Source organism: Aegilops tauschii, chromosome 4 (assembly GCF_002575655.3).
Source record: "Aegilops tauschii subsp. strangulata cultivar AL8/78 chromosome 4, Aet v6.0, whole genome shotgun sequence".
Classification (NCBI taxonomy): domain Eukaryota; kingdom Viridiplantae; phylum Streptophyta; class Magnoliopsida; order Poales; family Poaceae; genus Aegilops; species Aegilops tauschii.
In genome coordinates, this window is record NC_053038.3 from 33,078,324 (window position 1) to 33,088,113 (window position 9,790).

General features: G+C 44.9%; 1 pseudogene; it reads right to left on the reverse strand.

The window, feature by feature from the left end:
* Positions 1-6,626: 6,626 nt before the first annotated feature.
* LOC109751602 (chaperone protein ClpB1-like) lies at positions 6,627-9,218 on the reverse strand (annotated as a pseudogene).
* Between the last annotated feature and the right edge of the window lie 572 nt (positions 9,219-9,790).

A 9,790-nucleotide genomic window follows, 5' to 3' on the forward strand; every position in this document is an offset into this window, starting at 1 on the left:
CAAAGGGAATTGCATACGGGATTGATTGAATCCCCGACATCGTGGTTCATCTGATGAGATCATCGTGGAACATGTAGGAACCAATATGGTATCCAGATCCCGCTATTGGTTATTGGCCGGAGAGGTGTCTCGGTCATGTCTACATGGTTCCCGAACCCGTAGGGTCTACACACTTAAGGTTCGGTGACGCTAGAGTTGTTATGGGAAATAGTATGTGGTTACCGAATGTTGTTCGGAGTCCCGGATGAGATCCCGGACGTCACGAGGAGTTCTGGAATGGTCCGGAGGTGAAGATTTATATATGGGAAGTCATCATACGGTCACCGGAAGTATTCGGGGGTTTGCCGGTATTGTACCGGGACCACCGAAGGGGTTCCGGGGGTCCATAGGGAGGATCCACCTGCCCTGGAGGGCCCTATGGGCTGTATGTGGAAGGGAACCAGCCCCTAAGTGGGCTGGGCGCCATTTCCCCCTAGGGCCCATGCGCCTAGGGTTGGGGGGACCCTAAGGGGGTGCCCGCCTTGGCTTGGGGGGCAAGCCCCCTCCCCTTGGCCGCCCCCCTCTAGATCTCATCTAGAGGGGCCGGCCCCCTTCCCCCTTCGCCCTATAAATAGAGGGGAGGAGGGAGGGCAGTAGCAACTCATCCAAGTCGTAGCCCTCCCCCACTCCAACACCCCCTCCTCCTCTGTTGAGCTTGGCGAAGCCCTGCCGGAGAACTGCAAGCTCCACCACCACGCCGTCGTGCTGCCGGAGTTCTTCCCCAACTTCTCCTTCCCCCTTGATGGATCAAGAAGGAGGAGACATCCCCGTGCTGCACGTGTGTTGAACGCAGATGCGCCATTATTCGGCGCTTAGATCGGAATCAACCGCGATCTGAATCACTGCGAGAACGACTCCTTCATCCGCGTTCTTGTAACGCTTTCGTCTTGCGATCTTCAAGGGTATGAAGATGCACTCCTCTCTCTCTCATTGCTAGTCTCTCCATAGATTGATCTTGGTGATGCATAGAAATTTTTTAATTTCTGCAACGATCCCCAACAGTTCTTACATGAACAAGCCTCCCACTTGTGATTAATCCCTCTCACAAGCATCTGCAACTACGAAAGAAGAATTAAGATAAAATCTAGCCATAGCATTAAACATATGGATCCAAATCAGCCCTTACGGAATAGCGCATAAACTAGTGTTTAAGCTTCTATCACTCTAGCAACCCATCATCTAATAACTACTCCACAATGCATTCTTGTAGGCCCAAAGATAGTGAAGTGTCATGTAGTTGACGTTCACACAACACCACTAAGGGAATCACAACATGCATATCATCAAAATATCGAACAAATATCAAATTCACATGATTACTTATGGCATGACTTCTCCCATGTCCTCAAGGACAAACGTAACTACTTACAAAGAATATTCATGTTCAAGATCAGAGGAGTATTAAATAGCATAATGGACGTGAACATATAATCTTCGACCAAATAAACCAAGCATCAACTACAAGATGTAAACACTACTAGCAACCCACAAGTACCAATCTGAGGGTTTGATACAAAGATTGAATACAAGAGATGAACTAGGGTTTGAGATGAGATGGTGCTAGTGAAGATGTTGATGGAGATTGATCCTCCCACGGTGAGAGGGTTGTTAGTGATGACGATGGCTTCGATTTCCCCCATCCCGGAGGGAAGTATCCCCCGCGGAACCACTCCTTCGGAGAGCAAAAGTGCTCCTGCCCAGGTTCCGCCTCGAGACGGCGGCGCTCCGTCCTGAAAGTCCTCTCCTTATTTTTTCTAGGTCAAATTTGAATATATACCAGAAGATGGTCGCCAGAAGTGGGCCAGGTAGCCCACTACCCACCATTTCACGCCAGGAGGGGTGGCACGCCCGGGTGCCTAGTGGGAACCTGGGTGGCCCCCTCCAAAATCCCTTTTCTCAATTTCTTTTATATATTCCAAAATATGTCTCCGTAAATTTTCAGCTCATTTGGAGATGTGTAGAATAGGTATCTCTGACATAGCTTTTTCAGGTCCACAATTCCAACTGTCGGTATTCTCCATCCATGTGTAAACCTTGCAAATTATGAAACAAAAGACATTACAATTATTCACCAAACGGCTATAATGAATAAAAACACCAAAAATAACAGTAAAAAAATGATGCAAAATGGACGTATCACCTACCTAGTTGCATGTATAACCCCAACACGCAACTGATGACCCACGAGTATAGGGGATCAACCGTAGTCCTTTCAATAAGTAAGAGTGTTGAACCCAACAAGGAGTAGAAGGAAATGACAAGCAGTTTCCAGCAAGGTATTTTCAGCGAGCACTGAAATTATGGGTAACAGATAGTTTGATAGCAAGATAATTCATAACCAGTGACAAGTAGCAATAGTAAGAAAGGTGCAGCAAGGTAGCTCAATCCTTTTTATAGCAAAGGTCAGGCGGGAACTTTCACTTATAGCAAGCAAAGCGTTCTTGAGGACACATGGGAATTTCATCTAGTCACTTTCATCATGTTTATTTGATTCGCGTTCGCTACTTTAATAATTTGATATGCGGGTGGACCGGTGCTTGGGTGCTATTCTTACTTGAATAAACCTCCTACTTATGACTACCCCCTCTTGCAATCATATGCAACTACGAAAGAAGAATTAAGATAAATCTAACCATAGCATGAAATGTATGGATCCAAACCAGCCCCTTACGGAATAGCGCATAAACTAGGGTTTAACCTTCTGTCACTCTAGCAACCCATCATCTAATTAATGCTCCAGAATTCCTTCCCTTAGGCTCAAGTATGGTGAAGTGTCATGTAATCGGCGTTCACATGACACCACTTAAGGAAGCAATAACATGTATATCTCAAAATATGGAACGAATACCAAATTCACGTGATTACTTATAACTGGACTTCTCCCATGTCCTCAAGAACAAAAGTAACTACTCAGAAATCATATTCATGTTCAAGATCAGAGGGGTATTGAATATCATTAAGGATCCGAACATATAATCTTCCACCAGATAAACCAACTAGCATCAACTAAAAAATGTAATCAACGCTACTAACAACCCACATGTACTAATCTGAGGTTTTGAGACAAAGATTGAGTACAAAGATGAACTAAGGTTTGAGATGAGATGGTGCTGGTGAAGATATTGATGAAGATTGGTCCTCCCACGATGAGAGGATCATTGGTGATGTCGATGGCTTCGATTTCCCCCTCCCGGAGGGATGTTTCCCCGACGGAATCACTCCGTCGGAGAGCAAAAGTGCTCCTACCCAGATTCCGCCTCGAGACGGCAGCGCTTCGTCTCGAAAACCTTCCTCTTGATTTTTTTCTAGGTCAAATGACATCATATAGCAGAAGATGGGCTCCACAAGCTCGGGGGGGCACCCTAGGGTAGGGCGCGCCCCCGGGCTTGTGGCTGCCTGGTGGGTCCCCTCTGGTAATTCCTATGCCAGTATTTTTTATATATTCCAAAATAAATATCCGTTAAATTTCAGGTCATTTGGAGTTGTGCAGAATATGTATTTTTGGTGTAGCCCTTTTCGGTCCAGAATTCGAGTTGCCCGCAATCTCCCTCTTCATGTGAAACTTGCAAAATAAGAGAGAAAAGACATAAGCATTATATCATAATGTGAAATAATAATCCAAAACACAATAAATAATAGTAGAATAACATGATGCAAAATGTACGTATCAGCAACCTACCTGACCTAGTTGCATGTCCAACCCAAACATGCAACTCATGCCCGACATAGTTGCATGTCCACTCTGGAATACATATCGAATTTTGCAAAACACATTGTATATTTTTCTGTTTACACAGGAAACATTTTATAAGACACGTTGAACATTTAAAAAAATACATGATAAATATATATTTTTATATATAGGCCCGAGAATTTTTAGGATAGATTATAATTTTTTAACTCCAGTTAAACTTTTTTAAATGGTATCTTTTTAATAAAATTATGCGCACACTTTTTTTACATTTCATAAACATTTTCTAGAAAATGATTTTTTTTAAATGTGTGAATTCTGTTTTAAAAATTTGTCACGAACATTTTTTTGAATGTTATGAGACCCTTTCCATTGTATAATACTTCTTTTTAAAACATCACAAACATTCTTTTGACATGCATGATTTTTTAAAATATCAAAATATATTAAATGGTACCAAAAATTGTTTTGTTGATAATTTATGATTAAAGTCAAAATAAACTAAATATATTCGTTTTTTCACTAAATATTCGTAGTTTTCAAAAGTGTCCGCATTGTAAAAATTGTTCGGGGATTTTAGAAAACTGTACACATGGTCAGAATTTGTTCATGAAGAGATTGTTCGGAATACAAAAATTTGTTCATATTTTCAGCAAATTATCGGAATTACATTGTTTATTCACATTTTAAAAAGAATTTTAAATTGTTTGTGTTTTAAAAAATATTCAACATTTTAAACTTGTTTAGAATTTGCAAAAAAGGTTCAAAAAATATCAAGAATGTCTTCTAATCTCGCGCTTGTACTATGCTGTTATCAAAGTTTTCTGTTCCAAAGCATCAACAGTAGTGATTGGCCGTAGTGGTAGGAGCTGTTGTTCACTACCCTGCCGGCGAAAAGCCGGTTACAAAAATAATAATAAAACATTGTGAAAAAGTACCAAAACAACTGAAGCCTACATCCCACCACGTCTGGGTTCCCCCTTCCTATGAACCTTGAGTCGCCGGCCTAAGCCCGGTCCGCGTTAGAGGGGAAGATTAGCAAAGTGGAAAAAGACAAAGGGAGGAGGAGCTGCATCTTATTCTCTTCACGAGAACTTCAGGATCAGAGAGGTAGACCCGGTCTTGCGCTCGTCCAGTTAAGTGGCACATTGTTCTAAGTGCTCGTACCGTTGGCTGATCTCAGCTGTATCGCCTCATACTGTTAGGTCGTGAGTTTGATTCAATGGATGTGCAGTGCGTCGGCACTCTGAAGTCGGCCGGCCCAGTCGCATTACGCTGGCTGTGCGGCGTGACGGTTTAAAAAAACGTCGGGCTAAACATGTGCTGGTTTTTTTTCATGTTAATATGTGTCTCATTTATATCATAAAGATTAAAGTACAGGTTACGTAAGGACTGACATGACAAAACTGAAAAGATAGCGGAACATCTCTGAGTTTGACACCAACGTCCATCACCTGCCTCCGGCACCACGACAGCAACCACCGAAGAAAAGAATGATGGATCACCTCCTCACCCGAGCTCGACACAGTTCCATCGCTGATATGCAGCTTTGCGGACCTCCAAGGTGGCTCACCAAAAGTGAAGCCCTTATCGTTGAACGAATCAGACCGGGGCAACACCCGGACATGCCATCGAACTCCAGATCTGGCACCCCACCGCGACTATGATGCCGCAGAAGGAAACCATATCCACGAACCATGAACCCAGCACATGTTCCGTCTTCCAGATGTCGTCGATGCAGACCACTATCTGCATCCACTCCCGGACTACCTTCCAAGCTCCACGCCAACACTGGAGCAAACGCCGTCGCAACGGCGGAGCCCGAGGACACATGTCCACCACGAGGATGCTGTCGCCGCCACGCCATCCTTACTTGAACAGACTGGTTTCCAAACCTATCCCCAACCATAAGACCGATGGCCTCGTCAGGGAAGGATCCGAAGAATCTTTATTCAGCGTTGTCATCGTCGCCGCCAAAGCAAAGACGATGAACAGCCTAAAAACCTAGACTACGAGGAAGTAAAAATGATCCAAACGCTTGGACCGAGGTCGCCGGCGGAGGGGAGTCGCTGGAGGGCGGCGATGGAAGATTGGGTTCTCCTGGCGGCGGCTACGGTTCTAGCCGCCAGGGACAGGATAACATGTGTTGATTTCTACTGATGTGACAACTTAGATTTGCTCGCGTCTAGATGAGATATAGTCAGATCCTATTAAATATTACATGAGGGGTCGTTGCTGCTGCTAGAAGCCACGACCTGCAGAGTCGTCGCGTTCACCACCACGTGCCAAATTTTCGTGTTTTGACCATTTTCTGAAAGTTAATCGAGATCTACCCAGGGACCTTGACGGTAGACTCTTATACCCTACCGTTATGGACCTTGCCGGTAAGAAAAGGGTTAGATTCTTAAATTTTTATAAAATAGGGTCAGATCTCGACTAAGTTTCGGAGGTCGAAACACAAAATTTAGCCCCACCACGTCCGCGATCACTGTCACCGCCGCCCTTGCCGTTGCGTGAGCCGGGCGAACCGCGACCCTATTGACCGCTAGGCGACAATCGGCCAATCGCCGTAGGCGCAGACTGATAGCCACGATCTGCAGCACGATCCGCCGATCAGGACCGGCGCTGGTGGAACTGCTGCCGGTACTGTGCCGATTCAGCAGCATGAATTTGGCAACTCAGGTTGCGGTACTGTGCCGATTCACAAGGCACTGCGGAGTCGGCGGAGCGCCACTGCTCATCAGGTGTGGCCGGCGTTGTACTTCAGAAGAACAAAAAGGAAGGTATACTATTTCTGGTAGATGTGTTCTGTGGGATCGAGTTTAAACTTGATGTAGAATATTTCGATGATTTTGATGGTTTGAAAGAAGTTGAAAAGTGGTTTTCGGAAGTTACATTAGACTGTCATTTCAGGAGCCAGTATCTAACAAAGAGAAAGAAAGGAAAAACAGCATTGTTGACAAGTACTAGTACATAGCTAGGTTATGGTACTCACTCATAGAATAGTTAAACAACATGTCTTGAAGCGAACTAAGACTACATATTTTATACTGCCAATCGCACATCTTATGGAGTCCATGGTGGTCTTCCAGCTAAAAGAGGTCCACATCTGAAATGTAGTCTTAGTAGTGTGTGCAAGAGACGAGAAAACGAGTCAAAGCTGCACGTTTCTCTTCAAACCGAATCTGCCATGTTTTCCGAGGATGCCACCTGATACTTCAGCCCCTTATTGTCGCTAGCTGCGTCAACCGAGATTGTTGAGCCTTCACAAGCTTCTCCATTAACCAGCATTTTCGAAATAGTCGTCACCATATGTTTTCCTATCCACCTTTTTATGGGTCTTGCACCATATATCTGTAAAAGACCAATTATCGTTGATTATTAATTACCAAAACAAAACAAAGTTCAACGGTGAGCTATAAAGGATTATTTCGAAAGAAGATGCAATACTTACTGGATTGTATGATTGCGACAAAATGACGTCCAAAACCGCATCACTTAAAACAAGAGAGATACCCTTGCCAGCTACTCTATAAATGACGCTCTTCATTTGGATATTCACAACCTCTTTCAGTTGGTGGTGCAAAAGTGGCTCAAATACTACAATCTCACTTAGTCTGTTGAGAAGCTTAGGCTTGAAGTATGTCCGGACCTGGACCAACAAAACATATAACAGTGAATAAACACGACAAATGGCTATTTGTGATTGGCAAACCTGTTTCATTAGAAGGTCTCGCGCAATGTTCATTGTGCTTTCTACGGCTCTTCCTGATGTTAGGTGCTCCGCTCCCAAATTCGAGGTCAAAATGATGATTGTATTCTTGAAATCAACCTTCCGGCCTTTGCCATCAGTCAACACACCGTCATCAAGTACTTGAAGAAAAACATTCAACACCGAGCGATCTGCCTTCTCTACCTCATCGAAAAGGATAACACTATATGGACGTCTCCTAACTATCTCGTTAGTTGTCCACCATCTTGATAACCGTAATAGCTTTATGATGTTATGAAAGAAGCACTCATTAGTAATATCAAAGATAAAGTATTGTATGATAATGGAATGTTGAAATGTGCACATAACATATAACTAACCTTGGGGATGCTCCAATGAGACGAGACACAGAACTAGGACAAACATATTCGGACATGTCAAAGCGAACCAACGTCTTCTCGCTATCAAATAGTTGCTCGGCGAGAGCTTTTGCAAGCTCAGTCTTCCCAACACCGGTCGAGCCTAAAAAGAGGAAGGAGCCTATCGGTTGGCCAGTTTGACCAAGGCCAGCCCTAGAACGCAACACTGCTTCTGCAACCAAGTTGACCGCCTCATTTTGGCCGACTGCTCTCTCATGCAATCTGTCCGCTAAGTGGATTAACTTTATCTTGTCCTCTTCGTTAAGCGTAGTTATAGGAATTCCAGTCCATCGGCTTACAACCTTCCAAGTGAAGAAACTGGTTAGAACACAATGGCAAAGCGCATCCTGTTGGAATATTAACACGGCATAAATCCTTTTCAAATAAACATGAGACATGTGTACCTGTGCAATATCATAATGACGAACAATTTTTTGTACTCTCCCATCATGTATGGACGTGCAAGCCTCATCGATCAGATCAATTGCCTTGTCAGGAAATTGACGACCTACTACAAAATTATGAAATCCATCAATTTTTCTCTCTTGGAAATTATACTTGGAGCAAGAGATTCAATTAAGCGAGATTCGGAAACTATAATTTCGCCTTTTTCATCAATAGGTTTAGCCAGAGCATTTACAAGTAAATCTTACTAGGCAGGAACAATTGAATACAACCCCTTTTACCAGCTACTCACCAGTGATGTAGCGGTCAGCAAGGTGTACGGCAGCATCAATAGCAGCGTCGGGAATTTTCAAGCCATAATGGTCTTGGTACCGCTGCCTGAGCCGCTTCAGGATGGCAATAGTTGCCTGAGTGCTCGGTTCCTGGATGTCCACCTTCTGAAACCGCCGCTCAAGCGCAGCATCCGTCTCTATATTTTTGCGGTACTCATCGTAAGTAGTGGCCCCTAGGCAGCGGATGCGGCCACGGGCCAACGCCGGCTTCAGTATGTTTGCAGCGTCACTGCGACACATCCAGTCACCGGCACCAATAAGCATGTGCATCTCGTCGATGAAGAGAATAATCTTGCCGTCTGCAGACTCTGCATGCTTGATCACGCTCTTCATGCGCTCCTCGAACATGCCGCGCCACTTGGTCCTGCCACCAAGGCCGCGAGGTCGACTGCCACGACGCGTGCGCCGGCGAGCGCGGTAGGGACCCTCCCAGCTGCGATGCGCTGTGCGAGACCCTCGGCGATGGCCGTCTTGCCGACCCCTGCGGCGCCGACGAGCGCGGCACAGTTCTTGGTCCGGCGGCAAAGGATGCGGACGACCCGCTCGATTTCGTCGTCGCGGCCAACCACCGGGTCGCCCTTTGCGGCCGAGGCCGTCATGTCCCGCCCGTAGGTGCGCATGCATGTACGGTATTGATAGTACCTCCACGCCGCTCCGCACAGAGCTGCCGATGCCCCAATATAGAATCTAATTTTCATCTCACTAAGGAAGGAGCAAGACTGTGTATCGGTAGCTAGTAGGCCAGATATGTCAGAGGAGCGCGATATGCAAGTCCCCAGTATTGGATCATAAACTTGCGCTTGCGTACTTCCTCTCCCAATGATCCCACCAAGCCATGACCAAGACGACATTGTTGGCTTTGGCGACACGTGCAGGCGATTTTCCTCTGCCTCTAATTTCACGCGCCGGCGATTCTCCTCTGCTTCTAATTTAGAGAGCCCTATCTTGCTTACCCTGTGTATTTATAAGACCAACCTACAAGAAGACCACAAAATCAGATTCGATTACGCACTGTACATAAGGAAATACTCAACGAATCAATGTATATGGAAAGTTTTCCTTGTTTGCTGTTTGGAGTTCAAATTCAGATTCCATTAGGGAAATACTGAAGGAATCGATGCAATTATATGGAGAATTTTCCTAGTTTGCTGTTTGGAGCAGAGGATTTATTTTTATGGTACATCTCACACCA